The sequence below is a fragment of the Artemia sp. Qi Xiang Cuo genome, chromosome 2 (assembly GCF_049724085.1).
Source record: "Artemia sp. Qi Xiang Cuo chromosome 2, ASM4972408v1, whole genome shotgun sequence".
Lineage (NCBI taxonomy): Eukaryota > Metazoa > Arthropoda > Branchiopoda > Anostraca > Artemiidae > Artemia > Artemia sp. Qi Xiang Cuo.
Window position 1 is genome coordinate 91,229,694 of NC_142795.1, and position 22,793 is coordinate 91,252,486.

General features: G+C 33.7%; 1 non-coding gene across 1 annotated transcript; it reads right to left on the reverse strand.

Moving 5' to 3' along the window:
- Positions 1-14,313: 14,313 nt before the first annotated feature.
- On the reverse strand, positions 14,314-14,386 carry TRNAY-GUA (transfer RNA tyrosine (anticodon GUA)). Its single transcript has one exon. It is a non-coding gene; the product is annotated as a tRNA-Tyr (tRNA).
- Positions 14,387-22,793: the final 8,407 nt, after the last annotated feature.

A 22,793-nucleotide genomic window follows, 5' to 3' on the forward strand; every position in this document is an offset into this window, starting at 1 on the left:
GTTATTGTATGCATTGGACTTAGTTAGCTACTTGATCGTTTGAAGTTCGTCTCTTACTATTTCAAAGAAGAAAAAGCCGTAGGCTTTTTCCTGCTTGTAATATTTTCCTGTTTGTTATCAGGGTTACAGCGTTATCCGAGTTGCAGCGGTAGCTAGCAACCTAGTAAGAGACGATCACGTCCAATGTTAAGAAATAAAAAAAACCATAGCTCCTAAACAAGGAGTCAGATCAAAACAAAAAGTACACTATTAGAACCGCCTTGTCCGAAACCCCTGTATAAGAAACTGTCTGTTATTTGGCTTGAACAGCAAGGGAAATATATTGGCTTGAAAATCAAGAAAATTGACTTTAATCACGTTTTTTTCCACAAACGGCATATTTTTTTTTTCTTTTCCACAGATAGCTTGGCACTGGAACATCATATAGAGTTGTTCAATAGCTCATTTTAAAGGAAGTTAATTGGGTTAAAAATCTTTAGTAACTAAAATAAATTATTTCTAAAAGAGAATAAATTTTTCCACCAAAAACTGCATTTTTGATGTCTTTTCATGCTGTTACACAAAAGATCGATGTCAGTCAAGAGTTTACATAAAGGATCGATCTGAAAATTAGTAAATAACACACAACAGCATGTAATTGAATGGCTTAGTTGCCTGATTTTCTGTGGTTTTTTAATTTAAAACACGAGACAGAGTATAGTTGAAAACAAAGGTGGTAAAAAATTCCTTCGACCTGGATTTGAACCAACGACATACGCATTTGCCGTCCGACAACTCTACAAACTGAGATACCGAAGGCTTACACTATTATTTGACTATACATTATATTATGTATATCCGGGTTGCAGCGTTAGCTAGCAACCTAATCTGGGTGTCAGCGGTAGCTAGCAACCTAGTAAGAGACGATCACGTCCAATGTTAAGAAATATAAAAAACCCTAATTCCTAAGAAAAGAGTCAGGTCAAAACAAAAATTATAATAAAGAACGACCTCTTGCCTATACCACATTTTATAGGCCACTTAAATATAGTATAGGTTAGTAATCCGGGTTGCAGCGGTAGCTAGCAACCTAGTAAGAGACGATCACGTCCAATGTTAAGAAATATAAAAACCTATAGCTCCTAAAAAAGGAGTTCGATCAAAACAGAAAGTACACCATTAGAACCACCTTGTCTGAAACCCCTGTATAGTAAACTTTCTGTCCCTTGGCTTGAACAGCAAGGGAAATATATTGGCTTGAAAATCAAGAAACGTGGCAGCTACTGCAACATTCTGCCTAAACGGGATATTTTTTTTTCTTTTTTCTTGTTTTCCAGAGATAGCTTGGCACTGGAACATCGTAGAAAGTTGTTCAATGGCTCATTTTAAAGGAAATTAATTGGGTTAAAAATCATTTTTAACTAAAATGAATTATTTCTAAGAGAGAATAAACTCTTCAATTAAAAACTGCATTTTTGATGTTTTTTCATACTGCAGTCTTTCAAAGATATTTGATTTTTGTACATAAATCATAATCGTATACCAGCGGTAAGATTTGAACCCACGCATCCGAAGAGACTGGTGGCTAATGCTAGTGCCTTGGACCACTCGGCCAATCTGCCTCTCGTAACTAAATATATGTGAATTTTTTTATAATAAAGAACGACCTCTTACCTATACTAAATTTTATACGCCACTTAATTATAGCATGGGTTAGTAATTCAACAGATAGCATGGCACTGGAACATTGTAGAGATTTGTTCAATGGCTCATTTTGAAGGAACTTAATGGGGTTAAAAACCTTTTGTAATTAAAACAATTATTTTTATTACATTAAGAAATTTTATATGTTCCTTAAGAAATCATCATAATCCGTGTTGCAGCGGTAGCTAGCAACCTAGTAAGAGACGATCACGTCGAATGTTAATAAATATAAAAACTCATAGTTCCTAAAAAAAAAGCCCTAACCCCTAACTCCTAGAAAAATAGTCAGATTAATTTTTACATTAAAAGACGATCACTGAAATAACAAATCATTCCATACATTGGACTTAGTTAGCTACTTGATTGTTTGAGTTTCGTCTCTTACTATTTAAAATAAGAAAAAGCCGTATGCTCTTTCTTGTTTGTATTTATAGTTAAAAAACGAACTCAAGTCCAAAGAAACTGAACACTGTGGTTCATTCATATTATCTTCATTATTTTAGCTAGAATGTAAATAAACAAGTTTCTTTTTTAAATTTTAAATTGAAAAGATAGTGCTTTTAATTCAACATATTAAAAGATCTCGCCGACGGGGAATCGAACCCCCTTCTCCCAGGTAACAAGTGGGCATACTTACCATTAGACTATCGAAGACTTATAAAATAAAAGTTATATATAAGATATGATAATAATTTTTTAATCCGGGTTACATAAAGGCTCGATCATCGAATTTTTACATTAAAGAACGAACTTTAGTCCATAGTTTATATTAAAGGACGATCATTAGAAAAGCACACCATTGCATATATTGGACTGAGTTAGTTTTTCAGTTTAGAATCGCTAAAGTTTTACAGTAAGGACCGAAGTCTATCTCATAGTAACTAATGCAACGGGAAAAAGAAAAGAGGTCTGTGGTATATATGACGTCATAAAAGGTTACATTTGATTTGTAATAAAGAACCATAGCATGCATTGGACTTAGTTAGGTACTTGATTGTCTGAGGTTCGTCTCTAACTATTTCAAAGAAGAAAGATCTATTAAAAGAGTTATTTATTCTAACTAAACGGTCTTCCACAGATAGCTTGGCAGTGGAACATCGTAGAGAGTTGTTCAATGGCTCATTTTAAAGGAAATTATAATAAAGAACGACCTCTTGCCTATACTAAATTTTATCGGCCACTTAACTATATTATAGGTTAGTAAAGTTTACCTAAAGGACCGACATGTTCATCATAAATTCATAAAGGACCAATGCAGTTCATTGTAAAATGGGGCCTTTGCTAGTTTCATAGGATATAACTGATTATAGTGAGGCCTTTTCTATTTTCATAGGATATAACTGATTATAGTGAAGTTACATTAAAAGACGATCATTGGAATAATGAACCATTCTATACATTGGACTTAGTTAGCTTCTTGACATAATAAAGATCGGACTCTTCCCTATACTAACTTGCATAGGCAACTTCACTATAGTGAAGATTACAGTATTTATATTATACATCATTATAAATTATAAAAGGTTCGAATGTTCGAAGATTAAAGAGTTAAAAATTTTCCCACACCGGGAATCGATATCATCCGGGTTGCAACGGTAGCTAGCAACCTAGTAAGAGACGATCACGTCCAATGTTAAGAAATATAAAAACCCATAGTTCCCAACAAAGGAGTCAGATCAAAATAAAAAGTACATCATTAGAACCGCCTTGTCTGAAACCCCTGTATAGTAAACTTTCTGTCCCTAGGCTTGGACAGCAAGGGAAATATATTGGCTTGAAAATCAAGAAAAGTGGCAGCTACTACAGCATTCTGCCTAAACGGGATATTATTTTCTTTTTTTCTTTTTTTCTTTTGTATCCAGAGATTGCTTGGCACTGGAACATCGTAGAGAGTTTTTCAATGACTCATTTTAAAGGAAATTAATTGGGTTAAAAATCTGTAGTAACTAAAATAAATTATTTCTAAAAGAGAATAAATTTTTCCACCAAAAACTGCATTTTTGATGTCTTTTCACACTGCAGTCTTTCAAACATAATCGTATTTCCAGCGGTAACATTTGAACCCACGCCTCCGAAGAGACTGGTGGCTATCACCAGTGCCTTTGTCCGGGTTGCAGCGATAGCTAGCAATCCGGGTTGCAGCGGTAGCTAGCAACCTAGTAAGAGACGATCACGTCCAATGTTAAGAAAAAAAAACCATAGCTCCAAAAAAACTAGTCAGAACAAAACAAAAAGTACTACATTAGAACCGCCTTGTCCGAAACCCCTGTATAGAAAACTTTCTGTCATTTGGCTTGAACAGCAAGGGAAATATATTGGCTTGAAAATCAAGAAAATTGACTTTAACCACGTTATTCTCCACAAACGGGATATTTTTTTCTTTCTTTCTTTTGTTTCCAGAGATAGCTTGGCACTGGAACATCGTAGAGATTTGTTCAATGGCTCATTTTAAATTATAATAAAGAACGAATGCTCTCTCATAGTAACTGAAATATTAATTAAAAGTAGTAGCTCTAGCTTTAGTGGCAGTATTATCATTGGTAAACTTTCTTAGAGTATGGTGCAATAATTGACTAACTTACATGCTCTATTCTCTGAAATTCGTCTCTTACTACTCAAACTAAGAAAACGCACTAGGCTTTTTTCCTGTTTGTAATTTCAACAAAAAATTAAACTAATTAAAATTTTTTCGGGTAGTTTTCCAGTTTAAATTAGAAGGTTAAAGTTATTGCTCAGATACCATAAATGTTTTGCAGTTTATAACTTGGTCGATTCTGAACTAAAACTAAAATAAAATAAAAATTTGATTTTTTGAATATTTACGTAACGTCACACATTACGTCATATATGGTTATTAGTACACAATCTGTGTTATATTAGAACAAACTGTCCTGAAAAGTACGAGACAACTATTGAAAAATGCTCTAAAACTAGATCTGACAAGGAAATTATGATGGCTGAAGTCACCTATAACAATCTGAGTAAACGTTCAAAACCAAAAATTGGGCAGCAGGTTACTTGGCAATGTCACCCTGATATCTGCAAGATCTATCCGACGGATATTGAATTATGTCAAATTATTTTTGATATCCTTGAAAATAATATATCATTAAAATTTTCAACTGACAAAGTGGTTAATTTCTACCTTGGCGGCTTGGATTATTGTGAAATCAATTACAGGGACACAAGAAAGCATGGGCATTCGTTATACTGTAGCCCAAATGAGGGATTTGCCTTCTCTAAGGGCACTAGCTCCACATTTTCCTGTCTTGAACTGTTTCATTAATAGCGTATATAAGGCAGTATCAAAATGTAAGATTATACAACATATTAATCTACTAAAAGTCGAGGGCTCGTACAAGGAACTAAGTCATTATATAGAAGAAGTATCAAGTAGACTCTGTCGTAATAATAGTCAAGACTTCATTTACGGTGATAGCAATATTAGAGTTTTTGTGGATGAAAATACAATAATAAAATTATTTGGTGAGAGCCTTGATAAGGTAGCTAACAACAGAGATGAATACCTCACAATGCATTGTGACAGTTGTGAGCAGATAAAGACAAAATACCAATTGAAGAGTCTAAGATCCCTTTCAAATAAGAAAGGTTTTGATGTAATGATTGCCACGATTTTAGAACACCTACAACAGGACATACCCAAAGATGACAGAGAACAACTAATTTAATGTACAGGTTGGAAAGAGGATGTCATAGATTCATTCTCTGTCTGTGATTACTGTGCTGGGAAAATGTTGAAAAGTCAGGAGAATGTCCATTCAGTATTAAATAACCTTCATAAAGACTGTACACCGGAATGTATCCGGGTTGCAGCGGTAGCTAGCAACCTAGTAAGAGACGATCACGTCCAATGTTAAGAAATATAAAATCCCCTAACTCCTAAAAATAGAGTCAGATCAAAACAAAAAGTACACCATTAGAACCACCTTGTCCGAAACCCCCATAAAGGAAACTTACCGCCCTTTGGCTTGAATAACAAAGAAAATATATTGGCTTGAAAATCATGAGAATTGACTTTAACCACGTTATTCTCCACAAACGGGATATTTTTTTCTTTCCGCTTGATTTTTCTCCTCAGCTAGCTGGGCACTGGAAAATCATAGAGAGCTGTATAATAGCTCATTTTAAAGGAAATTGCTATATCTAGTGCCTTTTGTAATTAAAAATAAAATACTTTTAAAGTAGAATCAATTTTGTCAAAAAAAATTGCATTTTTGATGTATTTTCATACTGCAGTCTTTTCAAAGATATTTGAATTTTGAAGCAATCAATCAGTTCATGGTAATGAACTCTATAGTAAAAATAGCTACTTGTCTCAATAGTAACCGAAACTCCTGGAACCAAAATTTTCTTTTTTGGCTTAATCGCTAAAATTATTATGTAAACTGCAAAAATATTTATGATGCTTAATCAGTAATAGTAGTTTTTTAATTTAAACAACAAAAATACATGAAAATTCTAAAATTAGTTTTGCTTTTTGTCTCCTGGAAGAAAAATTTTTTTCATCTCAGTTATAAGTTATTATTGTATCCTGGAACCAAACTTTTTTTGGTTTGTAAAACGTAAAGTTATAATAAAGATTTTAATAAAGAACGACCTCTTGCCTCTACTAAATTTTATAGGCCACTTATCTATAGTGTAGGCTAGTACAGTTATATTTAAGGCCAATATATTAAAATTTTCCATTAAAAGACGACCATTGGAATAAAAACCCATTACATACATTTGATTTAGTGAGCTATTTGGTTGCTTAAGGCTAGTCTCTTACTATTTCAAAGAAGAAAAAGCCGTAGGCTTTTTCCTGTTTGTAATCAATTAGAAATATTTATAATAAATATCCGGGTTGCAGCGGTAGCTAGCATTACATAAAGGACCGATATAGCTCATCATAAATGGTGTGTGTCAATTATCCGGGTTGCAGAGGTAGCTAGAAACCTAGTAAGAGACGATCTTGTCCAATGTTAAGAAATATAAAAATCCATAGCTCCTAAAAAGGATCCGGGTTGCAGCGGTAGCTAGCAACCTAGTAAGAGACGATCACGTCCAATGTTAAGAAATATAAAAACCCATAGTTCCTAAAAAAAGGAGTCAGATCAAAAAAAAAGTACACCATTAGAACCGCCTTGTCCGAAACCCCTGTATAGGAAACTTTCTGTCCCTTGGCTTGAACAGCAAGGGAAATATATTGGCTTGAAAATCAAGAAAAGTGGCAGCTACTACAACATTCTGCCTAAACGGGATATTTTTTTCTTTCTTCTTTTCCACAGATAGATTGGCACTGGAACATCGTAGAGTTGTTCAATGGCTCATTTTAAAGGAAATCTGTAGATCTAGCATCTTTTGCACTTAATTTTTTTTTCAATTATTTATTTTTTACGAAAAACTTAATTTTTTATTTACAATATTGATCAATGACGTCATAGTCGTTGGATGTAGTTAGTATTACATAAGAATATTTTACCGATTATCTACTAATAACCATATATGACGTAATAAGTGACATGACATAATATCTAAAACCTATTGTGTACTAATAACCATATTTGACTTAATGAGCGACGTGACATAAAAATTGAAAAAATTAATTTTTATTTTATTTTAGTTTTTAGTTCAGAATCGCTAAAGTTATAAACTGCAAAAATATTTATGGTGTCTGAACAATAGTTTTAATCTTTTAATTTAGACTAAAAAATACCTGAAAATTTAAAAATTAGTTTAATTTTTTGTTATGTTCTTGATACTTGATACGTGACTTAAACATTCAACTAATGGTTACATAATGGTTTCAATCAAGCAAGCTACACGCAAGTTAAAAAAACAGTACTACCAAAAAACAGAGATAGTATCTTGAAAAGAGAAAAGCAAAGGTACTCAACCGACCAGGCGTATCGAGATGCGAAAATTGATAGTGACAAACAGCGTTATTATAATGATGTAGTTTATAGACATGCGAAAATTGAGACAGCCAAACAAAAGAGCAAGGGACGGTATGATAACGATATAGATTACCGAAACAAACATAAGAAAAAAGTTGCTACCAGAATAATGGGTAGATACTGGGGTGACAAAAGCTATAATGAAAAAATTAAATTCTCTGAGAGGTTGTACCGAAGAACGCATAAGGACAAAGGGAAAAATTACATTCAGAAATACAAGAAGATGGCAAAAATGCAGGCTGATCTTTGTAAATTGAGAAATATTTTACGCATGTTTTATCGGGATCACGAAAAGTATTTAAAATCACAGATTAAGATTCTCTTTGAAAGAGCGGATGATGTTGAAAAGTCCGCTAGAAATGCTTTGGCAAAGCTTCATAGTAATATCCAAAAGAAATGTTGTCAGTTTAATGAAACGCTTCCAAGGTATGGACTGGCAACTGCGGAACAGTTTATAGATACAATAGAAAATGTTTGACAACACAGTGAATATATAGAGGCGTACTTAGAAAATTCGTATATTAATTTTGAAAGGAGCAATTGCAGTTTATGTAGCAGCAATAAAAATATATATACAAGCATACCTATCAACAGCGAAGGAAAAGTAATGTTTTTCAATTATGGCGAAAACGAGCCTGTTAGGGTTATTAGTATATGTGTTTGTAAGACTAATGATTTAGAACAAACACCTGGAACACCGACTCAAGAAAAAATTATTTCTAGCTGTATTTTAAACAGTTCTTTTAGTTCTACTGAATATTTGGCAAAGAATTCTCTGTGTAGTAGAACAAACTGTCCTGAAAAGTACGAGACAACTATTGAAAAATGCTCTGAATCTAGATCTGACAAGGAAATTATGATGGCTGAAGTCACCTATAACAATCTGAGTAAACATTCAAAACCAAAAATTGGGCAGCAGGTTACTTGGCAATGTCACCCTGATATCTGCAAGCTCTATCCGACGGATATTGAATTATGTCAAATTCTTTTTATATCCTTGAAAATAATATAGCATTAAAATTTTCAACTGACAAAGTGGTTAATTTCTACCTTGGCGGCTTGGATTATTGTGAAATCAATAACAGGGACACAAGAAAGCATGGGCATTCGTTATACTGTAGCCCAAATGAGGGACGTCAGAGCTATTTGCGTTCTCTAAGGGCACTAGCTCCACGTTTTCCTGTCTTGACCTGTTTCATTAATAGCGTATATAAGGCAGTATCAAAATCTAAGATTATACAACATATTAATCTACTAAAAGCCGAGGGCTCATACAAGGAACTAAGTCATTATATAGAAGAAGTGTCATGTAGACTCTGTCGTAATAATAGTCAAGACTTCATCTACAGTGATAGCAATATTAGAGTTTCTGTGGATGAAAATACAATAATAAAATTATTTGGTGAGAGCCTTGATAAGGTAGCTAACATCAGGGATGTATACCCCACAATACATTTTGACAGTTGCGAGCAGATAAAGACAAAATACCAATTGAAGAGTTTAAGATCCCTTTCAAATAAGAAAGGTTTTGATGATGGCCACGCTTTTAGAACACCTACAACAGGACATACCGAAAGATGACAGGGAACAGCTAATTCAATGTACAGGTTGGAAAGAGGATGTCATAGATTCATTCTCTGTCTGTGATTACTGTGCTGGAAAAATGTTGAAAAGTCAGGAGAATGTCCGATCAGTATTAAATAACCTTCATATAGACTGTACAACGGAATGTATAAAGTGTTTAAATAATTTTGAAATGGCAATGATTCGATTTGTAATGCCTTGTCTTACGATCGTCAGATTAGGGCAGGTCACTGCATTGAAGAGACCTAGAACAGAACTTGTTGACGCTCTTAAGGGGAGAATAGTATATCTACCTGTTGATGTGCAAGCAAATGCAGATATTCAGCCTGATTTACAGTAAAGAACGATCTCTCGCCAATAGTAATTGATATACGGTGGTGCCAGGGGTAGCTAAAAGTACATAAAAGGATTGATAAGGTTCATCGTAAATGCAGAATATGTAAGTTTCATCAAATATAATTTCATGATCAAGATTGATCAATTTACATAAGGGATCGACACAGATCATCATAAAATGTGTCAGTCAAAATATAATAAAGAACGACCTCTTGCCTACACTAAATTTTATACGCAATTTAATTATAGTATAGGTTAGTAATACCACAGATAGCTTGGCACTGGAACATCGAAGAGAGTTGCTTAATGGCTCATTTTAAGGGAAATTAATGGGGTTAGAAATCTTATATTAAAAGACGATCATTAGAAGAACAAACCATTGCATACATTGGACTTATTTAACTCCCTTATTCTTTGCGAGTCGTCTCTTACTACTCCAAGGAAGAAAAAGCCGTAGGCTTATTCCTGTTTGTAATCAGGGTTTACATAATCTGTGTTGTCAATCTGGGTTGCAGTACTTACATTAAAGAAATATGAAAACCCCTAATTATAATAAGGAACAAACTCTAGCCTATAGTAGTATATAGTAACTAAAATATTAAAATAAATAATTATATATTAGCTTGATTTAGGTCATTAAAACTGGGTATTATATAATTTTTGTCGGTATCGTGGTTGTAGAAATAGCTGAAACAAGTAAAGAACAAACCATGGCATAGTAACTAGAAAATTTACCAAGGGTTGTGGTTCGTCCTTTATTGTAGTTTTCTTGATTTTTTAAAATAAAGAACGAACTCAAGCCCAAAGGAACTGAATCTTGTGGTTCATTCATATAATCTTCATTATTTTAGCTAGGATTATAATAAAGAACGACCTCTTGCTATACTAAATTTTATAGGCAAGTTAACTATAGTATAGGTTAGTCAAGTTTACATAAATGACCGATAGAGTTCAACATGTATGGTGTTTTTCAATACGGTTTCATTTTATATAATTATCAATTATTATGTAAAATGTTTACATTAAAGGGCGAACTATAGCCCATAGTAACTGGAATCCAGGTTGCAGCAGTAGCTTGTTACATAAAGGCTCGATCATTGAATTCAAGCTGAAACTAAGTAAAGGACAATAATGCCTCCATATATTCACAGTGATCCGGGTTGCAGCGATAGCTAGCAACCTAGTAAGAGACGATCACGCCCCATAGTAAATACTAAAGTAACCCATAACTCCTGAAAAAAGAGTCAGATCAAAACAAAAAGTAGACCATTAGAACCACTTTGTCCGAACCCCCTATAAAGGAAACTTACCGCCCTTTGGCTTGAATAACAAAGAAAATATATTGGCTTGAAAATCAAGAAAATTGACTTTAACCACGTTATTCTCCACAAACGGGATATTTTTTTTCTTTCTTCTTCTTCTTCTCTTCCACAAATTGCTTGGTACTGGAACATCGTAGGGAGTTGTTCAATGGCTCATTTTAAAGGAAATCTCTAGATCTAGTGCTATTTGTACTTAATTTTTTTTTTAAAGGAATTATTTTTTACGAAATTACAATAAGGAACGAACTGAACCCATAGTAACTTAAGCATTAAATCAAACAGTTCGGGGTAATAATAAAGAGCTTTGTATCTGGGTTGCAGCGGTAGCTAGCAACCTAGTAAGAGAAGATCACGTCCAATGTTAAGAAATATAAAAACCCCTAACTACTAAAAAAAGAGTCAGATCAAAACAAAAAGAGCACCATTAGAACCGCCTTGTTTTCTATAAAGGAAACTTATCGCCTTTTGGCTTGAATAACAAAGAAAATATATTGGCTTGAAAATCATGAAAATTGACTTCAACCAAGTTATTCTCCACAAACGGGATATTTGTTTCTTTCTTTCTTCTTTTGCACAGATACCTTGGCACTAGAACATCGTAGAGAGTTGTTCAATGGCTCATTTTAAAGGAAATCTTTAGATCTAGCGCCTTTTGCACTTAATTTTTTTTAATTACTTTTATTTTTACGAGAAACTTTATTTTTATAAACAATATTGATCAATGACGTCATAGTCCCTGGATGTAGTTAGTTCTGGGTTGCAGCGGTAGCTAGTAACCTAGTAAGAGACGATCACGTCCAATGTTAAGAAATATAAAAACCCCTAACTCCTAAGAAAAGAGTCAGATCAAAACAAAAATTACACCATTAGAACCACCTTGTCCAAAACCCCTATTAAGAAAACTTATCATTCTTTGGCTTGAATAACAAAGAAAATATAATGGCTTGAAAATCAAGAAAATTTACTTTAACCGAGTTATTCTCCACAAACGGGATATTTTTTTCTTTCCGCTTGATTTTCCTCTTCAACTAGCTGGGCACTGGAAAATCATAGAGAGCTGTATAATAGCTCATTTTAAAGAAAATTGCAACATCTAGTCACTTTTGTAATTTAAAAAAAAATACTTTTTAAAGTAGAATCAATTTTGTCAAAAAAATTGGATTTTTGATGTATTTTCATACTGCAGTCTTTTCAAAGATATTTGAATTTTGAAGCAATCAAACAGTTCATGATATTGAAATCTATAGTAATAATAGCTACTTGTCTCAATAGTAACCGACACTCTAAAGAACAAAATTATGATTGTCTGAATAGTAACCGAAACTCTAAAGAACTAAATTTTGGTACAAATAGATACATCAAAGCAAATAGTTCGTGATAACGAACTATATGTTGTAGTATAGGAAGAGTGACTCGTCTCAATAGTAAAACTTGCTACATCTAGTTCCTTCTGTAATTAAAGATCAAATATTTTTTAATAGTTCCGGTTTGCAGCGGTAGCTAGGAACTTAATTAAAAGAGATCATTCGAAGAACATACCATTGTATATATTGGACTTAGTTAGCTGCTCGATTCCTTGAAGAAAAAAAATCTTATTTGTCAACTGAAACTAGAATAATTCTTGAAAATTTAAAAAAATATAATTTTATTTAGCTGCAAAGTGCAAAAATATTTAGGGTGTCTGAAAAATAATTTCCATTTTTTAATTCAAACTAGAAAAAAACCTGAAAATTTAAAAATTAGTTTGGTTTTCCTTTTGCTTCAATTGACTCGCTACACCATTTTATACACCATTAATTTTATATCATCTTAGCTCAAATTTTTTTGGCTTTACCTGTAAATTACGTATCTCTGTATTGTTGTCCTATATTTCCAATGAAAATTTGTCATATTTTTTTTTTTAGTTTCGAGTTCAGAATCTCTTAAGTTATTATGTAAACTGAAAAAATATTTATTATGTCTAACCAATAATACAAATTTTTTAATTCAAGCTAGAGCAATACCTGACAATTTTTGAATTAGTTACAGTAAAAAACGATCTCTCGCCAATAGTAACTGATATACGGTGGTGCCAGGAGTAGCTATAAGTACATACAAGGATTGATAGGGTTCATCATAAATGCAGAATATGTAAGTTTCATCAAATATAATTTCATGATCAAGATTAATCAATTTACATAAGGGATCGACACGGATCATCATAAAATGTGTCAGTCAAGATCCGGGTTGCGGCGGTAGCTAGCAACCTAGTAAGAGACGATCACCTCCAATGTTAAGAAATATAAAACCCTCCAACTCCTAAAAAAAGTCAGATCAAAACAAAAAGTACACCATTAGAACTGCCTTGTCCGAATTCTCTATAAAGGAAACTTACCGCCCTTTGGCTTGAATAACAAAGAAAATATATTGGCTTGAAAATCAAGAAAATAGACTTTTACCACGTTATTCTCCACAAACGGGATATTTTTTTCTTTCCGCTTGATTTTTCTCCTCAGCTAGCTAGGCACTGGAAAATCATAGAGAGCTGTATAATAGCTCATTTTAAAGGAAATTGCAGCATCTAGTCACTTTTTTAATTAAAAATAAAATACTTTTTAAAGTAGAATCAATTTTGTCAAAAAAATTGCATTTTTGATGTATTTTCATACTGCAGTCTTTTCAAAGATATTTGAATTTTGAAGCAATAAAACAGTTCATGGTAATGAACTCTATAGTAATAATAGCTACTTGTCTCAATAGTAACCGAAACTCCTGGAACCAAAATTTTCTTTTTTGGCTTAATCGCTAAAATTATTATGTAAACTGCAAAAATATTTATGATGCCTAATCAGTAATAGTAATTTTTTAACTTAAACAACAAAAATATATGAAAATTCTAAAATTAGTTTTGTTTTTTGTCTCCTGGAAGAAAATTTTTTTTCATCTCAGTTCAAATTTATTATTGTATCCTGGAACCAAACTTTTTTTGGTTTGTAACCCGTAAAGTACATATCTCCATATTATTGTCTCATAATTGCAATTATTTTAGTTTTCAGTCCAGAATCGCTAAACTTATTATGTAAACTGCATTTTTACATTAAAAGACGATCACTGAAATAACAAACCATTCCATACATTTGACTTAGTTAGCTACTTGATTGTTTGAGTTTAGTCTCTTACTATTTAAAAGAAGAAAAAGCCGTAGGCTTTTTCCTGTTTGTATTTATAGTTAAAAAACGAACTCAAGTCCAAAGAAACTGAATACTGTGGTTCATTCATATTATCTTCATTATTTTAGCTAGAATGTAAATATTACACTAAGGATCGATCTGAAAATTACTATAGAATAAACAACAACCATGTAATGGAGATGCTTAGTTGCCTGATTTTCTGTGGTTTTTTAATTTAAAACACGGGACAGAATATAGTTGAAAACAAAGGTAGTAAAAGTCTCCTTCGAGCCGGATTTGAACCAGCGACCTATAGATCTACAGTCCACCGCTCTACCAACTGAGCTACCGAAGGCTTACTGTAACATTTGACTAAACATTATATCATGTATATCTGGGTTGCAGCGGTAGCTAGATCCGGGTTGCAGCGGTAGCTAGCAACCTAGTAAGAGACGATCACGTCCAATGTTAAGAAATATAAAAACCCATAGCTCCTAAAAAAGGAGTCAGATCAAAACAAAAAGTACACCGTTAGAACCGCCTTATCCGAAACCCTTGTATAGTAAACTTTCTGTCCCTTGTCTTGGCCAGCAAGGGAAATATATTGGCTTGAAAATCAAGAAAAGGGGCAGCTACTACAACATTCTGCCTAAACGGGATATTTTTTTTTTCTTTGTTTCCAGATTACATTAAGGAACGAACTGTAGTCCATAGTAACTGAAGTAATAAAAGGAATCACTATATAGATGATTATTCTAATTGTATCCGCATAAAGAATCCATATATAGAAGCCTTTCGCGTGCCGAGTGCACGCAGATATATCCGGGTTGCAGCGGTAGCTAGCAACCTAGTAAGAGACGATCACGTCCAATGTTAAGAAATGTAAAAACCTACAGTTCCTAAAAAAAGAGTCAGATCAAATTCAAAAGTACACCTTAAGAACCGCCTTGTCCGAAACCCCTTGAAAGGAAACTTACCGCCCTTTGGCTTGAACAGCAAGGGAAATATATTGGCTTGAAAATCAAGAAAAGTGGCAGCTACTACAACATTCTGCCTAAAAGGGATATTTTTTTTTCTTTTTCCTTCTTTTCCAGAGATAGCTTGGCACTGGAACATCGTAGAGAGTTGTTCAATGGCTCATTTTAAAGGATTATAATAAAGATCAAACTCTTCCCTATACTAACTTGCATACGCAACTTCACTATAGTTAGGATTACAGTATTTATATTTCCGGGTTGCAGCAGTAGCTAGCAACCTAGTAAGAGACGATCACGTCCAATGTTAAGAAATATAAAAACCCCTAACTCATGAGAAAAGAGTCAGATCAAAATAAAAATTACACCATTAGAACCACCTTGTCCAAAACCCCTATTAAGGATACTTATCACTCTTTGGCTTGAATAACAAAGAAAATATATTGGCTTGAAAATCAAGAAAATTGACTTTAACCACGTTATCCGGGTTGCAGCGGTAGCTAGCAACCTAGTAAGAGACGATCACCTCCAATGTTAAGAAATATAAAACCCCCCAACTCCTAAAAAAGGAGTCAGATCAAAACAAAAAGTACACCATTAGAACCGCCTTGTCCGAATCCTCTGTAAAGGAAACTTACCGCCCTTTGGCTTGAATAACAAAGAAAATATATTGGCTTGAAAATCAAGAAAATAGACTTTTACCACGTTATTCTCCAAAAACGGGATATTTTATTCTTTCCGCTTTTTTTTTCTGCTCAGCTAGCTGGGCACTGGAAAATCATAGAGAGTTGTATAATAGCTTATTTTAAAGGCAATTGCAACATCTAGTCACTTTTGTAATTAAAAATAAAATACTTTTTAAAGTAGAATCAATTTTGTCAAAAAAATTGCATTTTTGATGTATTTTCATACTGCAGTCTTTTCAAAGATATTTGAATTTTGAAGCAATAAAACAGTTCATGGTAATGAAATCTATAGTAATAATAGCTACTTGTCTCAATAGTAACCGAAACTCCTGGAACCAAAATTTTCTTTTTTGGCTTAATCGCTAAAATTATTATGTAAACTGCAAAAATATTTATGATGCCTAATCAGTAATAGTAATTTTTTAATTTAAACAACAAAAATACATGAAAATTCTAAAATTAGTTTTGCTTTTTGTCTCCTGGAAGAAAAATTTTTTTCATCTCAGTTCAAATTTATTATTGTATCCTGGAACCGAACTTTTTTGGTTTGTAACCCGTAAAGTACATATCTCCATATTATTGTCTCATAATTGCAATTATTTTAGTTTTCAGTCCAGAATCGCTAACCTTATTATGTAAACTGCAAAAATATTTATGGTGTCTAACCAATAATAATAATTTTGTAATTCATACAAGATAAATACCTGAAAATTTTAAAATTAGTTTTGTTTTATGCTAGGTTTACATTGAAAGACGATCACTGAAATAACAAACCATTCCATACGTTGGACTTAGTTAGCTAATTGATTGTTAATCTCACGTAGTAGTTATTACAGTAAGGATTTACAGTAAAGAACGATCGCTCATGCATAGTAACTTATATACGGTGGTTCCAGGGGTAGTTACTTGTGGTTTTAAATCCGGGTTGCAGCGGTAGCTAGCAACCTAGTAAGAGACGATCACGTCCAATGTTAAGAAATATAAAAACCCATAGTTCCTAACAAAGGAGTCAGATCAAAACAAAAAGTACACCATTGGAACCGCCTTGTCCGAAACCCCTGTATAGGAAACTTTCTGTCCCTTGGCTTGAACAGCAAGGGAAATATATTGGCTTTAAAATCAAGAAAATTGACTTTAACCCCGTTATTCTCCCCAACCGGGATATTTTTTTTTTTTTTTTTTTTCTTTTCCACAGATAGCTTGGCACTGGAACATCGTAGAGGGTTGTTCAATAGCTCATTTTAAAGGAAATTAATTGGGTTAAAAATCTATAGTAACTAAAATAAATTATTTCTAAAAGAGAATAAATTTTTCCACCAAAAACTGCATTTTTGATGTCTTTTCACACTGCAGTCTTTCAAACATAATCGTATACCAGCGGTAAGATTTGAACCCACGCCTCCGAAGAGACTGGTGGCTAACACCAGTGTCTTGGACCACTAGGCCCGGCTGCCTCTCATAAATAAATATATATGTGAATTTGGGTTGCAGCAGTAGCTAGCAACCTAGTAAGAGAAAATCAGTCCCATGCTAAGAAATATAACAAAACTCCTAAAAATAGAGTAAGATCAAAACAAAAGTACATCATTGAAACTACCTTGTCGGAAACCCTACTAGATAAATAATGAATGTCGTCATAGCTTTATATTAGATTAGAGCTATGACGTGAATAGAAAAACACGAAATTATATTGTTGTTTCTGAAGACGTCATGAAATAATATCATTGCGCTATGACGTCAATAAAATCATTACGCTGTGACGTCATAATTACTACTTAAGAACAACAAAGATGTAAATTTTCTCAGTCTTGATTAGAATAATGGTTAGATCGAAGCAAGCTATAAGCAATTTGAAAAAACAGTACTACACAATAGTACAATAAAGAACGACACCTAGCCCATCTTAACTGAAACATAAATAGGGTTTATGTTTTTTCCATCAGTATCATGGCTGTAGAGATGGCTGAAACCTAGTTACATTAAAAGACGATCATTGGAATAACAAACAATTGCATATTTTGGAATTAGCTAGTTACTTGAATGTTTGAGACTCGTCTCATACTATTTCAAAGAAGAAAAAGCCGTAGGCTTTTTCCTGTGTGTAGTCAGTTTATTATCATAGGCAGCGCGCTAGCACTGCCTGAGTAAACAACGATGTGGGCACAATGTGTTTTTTTTTCTTCTTCAGTCGTCCGGGTTGCAGTGGTAGCTAGCAACCTAGTAAGAGACGATCACGTCCAATGTTAAGAAATATAAAAACTCATAGCTTCTAAGAAATTACAGTAAAGCACGAACTATAACCTATAGTAATTGAACTACAAAGCAAACCATTAGAATATGCCATTATTAGACTATAACCATTAGACTTCATAATATAAAGAATGAGTCTAGTTATTACAGTAAAGAACGATCTCTCGCCCATATATGGGTTGCAGCGGTAGCTAGCAACCTAGTAAGAGACGATCACCTCCAATGTTAAGAAATATAAAACCCCCCAACTCCTAAAAAAAGAGTCAGATCAAAACAAAAAGTACACCTATAGAACCGCCTTGTCCGAAACCTCTATAAAGGAAACTTACCGCCCTTTGGCTTGAATAACATTACAGTAAATAACGATCTCTCGCCCATATCAGGGTTGCAGCGGTAGCTAGCAACCTAGTAAGAGACGATCACCTCCAATGTTAAGAAATATAAAACCCCCCAACTCCTAAAAAAAGAGGCAGATCAAAACAAAAAGTACACCTATAGAACCGCCTTGTCCGAAACCTCTATAAAAGAAACTTACCGCCCTTTGGCTTGAATAACAAAGAAAATATATTGGCTTGAAAATCAAGAAAATTGACTTTTATCACGTTATTCTCCACAAACGGGATATTTTTTTCTTTCCGCTTGATTTTCCTCCTCAGCTAGCTGGGCACTGGAAAATCATAGAGAGCTGTATAATAGCTCATTTTAAAGGAAATTGCTAAATCTAGTGCGTTTTGTAATTAAAAATAAAAAACTTTTGAAAGTAGTTACAGTAAAGAACGATCTCTCTCCCATACTAACTGATATATGGTGGTTCCAGGTGTAGTTACATAAAGGACGAATATAGCTCATTATAAATGGTGTTTGTCAATTATCCGGGTTGTTTACAGTAAAGATCGGTCTCTCATCTATAGTAACTGTTATATGGTAGTTCCAGGGGTAGTTACTTGAGGTTCGTCTCTTACTATTTCAAAGAAGAAAAAGCCGTAAGCTTTTTCCTGTTTGTAATGATATAGTATTCTTCAAAAGTTACAAGCCTGAGAAAATTTGCCTTATTTTACAAAAAGCGAAACACCCACTAAAAACTATAGAATCTTAATGAAAATCTTGCCATCATATTCAGCGTATTAGAGAACTTTACGATGCAACAGAGCTCATAATTTTTTGTTTTCGAATCCGGGTTGCAGTGGTAGCTAGCAACCTAGTAAGAGACGATCACGTCCAATGTTAAGAAATATAAAAACCCATAACTCCTAAAAATCCGGGTTGCAGCGGTAGCTAGCAACCTAGTAAGAGACGATCACGTCCAATGTTAAGAAATATAAAAACCCTTAACTCCTAAAAAAAGAGTCAGATCAAAACAGAAAGTACAAAATTAGAACCGCCTTGTCCGAAACCCCTAAAATGGAAACTTACCGCCCTTTTGCTTGAATAACAAAGAAAATATATTGGCTTGAAAATCAAGAAAATTGACGTTAACCACGTTATTCTCCACAAACGGGATATTTTTTTCTTTCTTTCTTTTCCACAGATAGCTTGGCACTGGAACATCGTAGAGAGTTGTTCAATGGCTCATTTTAATTATAATAAAGAACGAACTCTTGCCTATATTAACATGTATAGGCAACTTAACTATACTTAATAATTATACTTATTTAGTCCGGGTTGCAGCGGTAGCTAGCAACCTAGTAAGAGACGATCACGTCCAATGTAAAGAAATATAAAAACCCCTAACTCCTAAAAAAAGAGTCAGGTCAAAACAAAAAGTACACCATAAGAGCCGCCTTGTCCGAAACCCCTGTTTAGGAAACTTTCTGTCCGTTGGCTTGAAGAGCAAGGGAAATATATTGACTTGAATTATAATAAAGAACAACCTCTTGCCTATATTATATTTTATAACTATAGTATAGGCTAGTACAGTTATATTTATGGTCAATATATTCAAATTTTCCATTAAAACACGATCATTGGAATAAAAACCCATTACATACATTTGATTTAGTTAGCTTCTTGATTGTTTAAGGCTAGTCTCTTACTATTTCAAAGAAGAAAAAGCCGTAGGTTTTTTCCTGTTTGTAATCAATTAGAAAGAGCTCTACCTTTAAAATGAGATACATAGTGCTTTGAGTTGTTCCCGGGTTGCAGCGGTAGCTAGCAACCTAGTAAGAGACGATCACGTCCAATGTTAAGAAATATAATCCGGGTTGCAGCGGTAGCTAGCAACCTAGTAAGAGACGATCATTTATCCGGCTTGCAGCGGTAGCTAGCAACCTAGTAAGAGACTTACAGTAAAGAACGATCTCTGGCCAATAGTAACTGATATATGGTTCCAGGTTGCAGCGGTAGCTAGCAACCTAGTAAGAGACGATCACGTCCAATGTTAAGAAATATAAAAACCCCTAGTTCCTAACAAAGGAGTCAGATCAAAATTACAATAAGGAACGAACTCTTGCCTTTACTATCTTGCATAGACAGCTTAACTACAGCATAAGCTTGTACATTTATATTTAAAATCAAGACATTTTCATTATCCGGGTTGCAGCGGTAGCTAGCAACCTAGTAAGAGACGATCACCTCCAATGTTAAGAAATATAAATCCCCCCAACTCCTAAAAAAAGAGTCAGATCAAAACAAAAAGTACACCATTAGAACCGCCTTGTCCGAATCCTCTATAAAGGAAACTTACTGCCCTTTGGCTTGAATAACAAAGAAAATATATTGGCTTGAAAATCAAGAAAATTGACTTTTACCACGTTATTTTCCACAAACGGGATATTTTTTTCTTTCCGCTTGATTTTCGTCCTCAGCTAGCTGGGCACTGGAAAATCATAGAGAGCTGTATAATAGCTCATTTTAAAGGAAATTGCAACATCTAGTGCCTTTTGTAATTAAAAATAAAATACTTTTTAAAGTAGAATCAATTTTTTCAAAAAAATTGCATTTTTGATGTATTTTCATACTGCAGTCTTTTCAAAGATATTTGAATTTTGAAGCAATCAAACAGTTCATGGTAATGAACTCTATAGTAATAATAGCTACTTGTCTCAATAGTAACCGAAACTCCTGGAACCAAAATTTTCTTTTTCGGCTTAACCGCTAAAATTATTATGTAAACTGCAAAAATATTTATGATGCCTAATCAGTAATAGTAAGTTCTTAATTTAAACAACAAAAATACATGAAAATTTTATAATTAGTTTTACTTTTTGTCTCCTGGAAGAAAAATCCGGGTTGCAGTGGTAGCTAGCAACCTAGTACGAGACGATCACGTCCAATGCTAAGAAATATAAAAACCCCTAACTCCTGAGAAAAGAGTCAGATCAAAACAAAAATTACACCATTAGAACCACCTTGTCCAAAACCCCTATTAAGGAAACTTATCACTCTTTGGCTTGAACAGCAAAGAAAATATATTGGCTTGAAAATCAAGAAAATTGACTTTAACCACGTTATTCTCCCCAAACGGGATATTTTTTTCTCTTTCCTTTTTTTTTGTATCCAGAGATAGCTTGGCACTGGAACATCGTAGAGGGTTGTTCAATAGCTCATTTTAAAGGAAATTAATTGGGTTAATTATAATAAAGAACGACCTCCTGCCTATACTAAATTTTATACGCCACTTAATTATAGTGTAGGTTAGTAATTCAACAGATAGCTTGGCACTGGAACATCGTAGAGAGTTGTTCAATGGCTCATTTTAAAGGAGATTATTGGGGTTAAAAACCTTTTGTAATTAAAACTAATTATTTTTATTATATTAATAAATTTTTATTATATTCCTTAAGAAATCATCATAAGTAAAAATTTCCCATACAGAAATTGACCTCAAGCCAACTGGGTGAGAGCTATCCCAGTCTCTAGACCATATAGGATATATTAAAATATCCGATTAATGAAGTTTATGTTAAAGAACAAATTATAAACCTAGTTAGCTGTCTGATTATTTGAGGATCGTCTCTTACTATTCAAAAGAAGAAAAAGCCGTAGGCTTTTTCCTGTTTGTAATTTATAATCTGGATTCAAGCGGTAGTTATAGTAAAGAACGGACTCAAGCCCCAAGATACCCTGTGGTTCATTCATATTATCTTCCCTATTTTATCTAGGATGTAAATAAAACGAATTTCTTTTTATCTGGGTTGCAGCGGTAGCTAGCACCTTATTAAGAGACGATCACGTCCAATGTTAAGAAATATAAAAATCCTGGTTGCAGCGGTAGCTAGCAACCTAGTAAGAGACGATCACGTCCAATTTTAAGAAATAAAAAAACCCATAGTTCCTAAAAAAAAAGTCAGATCAAAACAAAAAGCACACCATTAGAACCGCCTTGTCCGAAACCCCTGTATAGGAAACTTTCTGTCCCTTGGCTTGAACAGCAAGGGAAATATATTGGCTTTAAAATCAAGAAAATTGACTTTAACCACGTTATTCTCCCCAAACGGGATATTTTTTTCTTTCTTTTTTTGTTTCCAGAGATTGCTTGGCACTGGAACATCGTAGAGGGTTGTTCAATGGCTCATCCTAAAGGAAATTAATTGGGTTAAAAACCTTTTGTAACTAAAATAAATTATTTCTAAAAGAGAATAAATTATTCCACTAAAAACTGTATTTTTGATGCAGTGACGTCATAATCTGGGTTGCAGCGGTAGCTAGCAATCCGGGTTGCAGCGGTAGCTAGCAACCTAGTAAGAGACGATCACGTCCAATGTTAAGAAATATAAAAACCCATAGTTCCTAACAAAGGAGTCAGATCAAAACAAAAAGTACACCATTAGAACCGCCTTGTTCAAAACCCCTGTATAGGAAACTTTCTGTCCCTTGGCTTGAACAGCAAGGGAAATATATTGGCTTGAAAATC